Genomic DNA, 1,305 nt, shown 5'->3' on the forward strand with positions numbered 1-1,305 from the left:
CACGGGGCAATTGGACACAGTCCAATCACAAGTCGCTGTTCCAAGGGATCCTACAAATGTCTCTAATCACACGGTGCTGTGATTGGCTGTGTCCAAATGCACCGTGTCCAAGTGCACCGCTCCCTACTCTAATACGTAGCTGTCAGAAGTTCAAGAAGTTAAAAAGTTGTTTTATTTTAGTTGTTATATTAATAAATTGTTTATAAATTTATCATTAACTACGCATAGATATAAATTTTTGAAAATGTTGTTTGCATTAAAAATGTTTACATGTTATGTTTGTAATAAAAAAATTTTTTAAAATTACGTATTGTACTACTTACTTAATATGCAGTTCATATAAAGCATTAGATCAGTATATAATATGTCGTGCCTGTTGTTGCTGGGCGCGATCGAGAGTTCGAAATCGGTGTGCGGACGCGGCAAGGTACGTGGCGATGGGAACCGAGTTCGTTTAGAAAGAATGTAGTCACGTTTTTTATATAAAGGCTTTATTATAACTATGACTGATGTGTCTTATTGTAACTCCCGATTTTATGGTAATGATACGCGACGGGATGATACGTTCGTCGCGGGCGAGAGACCGAGATATTAATCCTGTTACGGGCGGTCTTCTCCGCTCTTTTATAATATTGTGTAGTCTTGTCGGAGGGGATGCTTGGCGACAAGGAGATTACCATATTTGGTAATTATTTGGTGTGATTCGGCTCGAAGTTCGAAATGCGGAATGTGCAAGGTGATGCTTAGCGCAGAAGTTGCACATCCGTTTCCTCGTTGTAGCACAGTCGAAACGGTTCCTCCTGAAGCGTTCCGACGGCGCTAATAATATTTACGATTATAACAATACATTATTTCCTTTTAGTTCCATAGATTAAAGAAAATTTACTATTAACCCTAACAGGACGCGACGTACTGCGTATCATCCCATTTTCGTATTCATTGTACTGTGATCATCTGTGACGTACTAAGTTGAACGCTAGCCCTTATAGAAATATCATACTAAGAATCATTGATTAATTACTTATTTTCAGTATTAAAAATACAGTATTTAGTAATATTCTGTGATTCAAATACAGCTTTTAGTACTCAAGTATTTCAATATCTAATGTTACAAATCCTACCTTATGATTGATTTCAATACTTAAATATTGATATGTAATACTTCGTCCAGTGATAAAATATTTACGCAGAACATTGTCAATATTTAAATACTAATATATAATACTTTGCTAAGTGATGAAATACTTACGCAAAGTACTGTTAAAATTAAAAGTATTAACCCAGACAGCATACAATATTAGTAAG

Source organism: Odontomachus brunneus, unplaced genomic scaffold (genome assembly GCF_010583005.1).
Source record: "Odontomachus brunneus isolate Ranch 3 - 2012 unplaced genomic scaffold, Obru_v1 Obru_scaffold_071, whole genome shotgun sequence".
NCBI classification, from domain to species: domain Eukaryota; kingdom Metazoa; phylum Arthropoda; class Insecta; order Hymenoptera; family Formicidae; genus Odontomachus; species Odontomachus brunneus.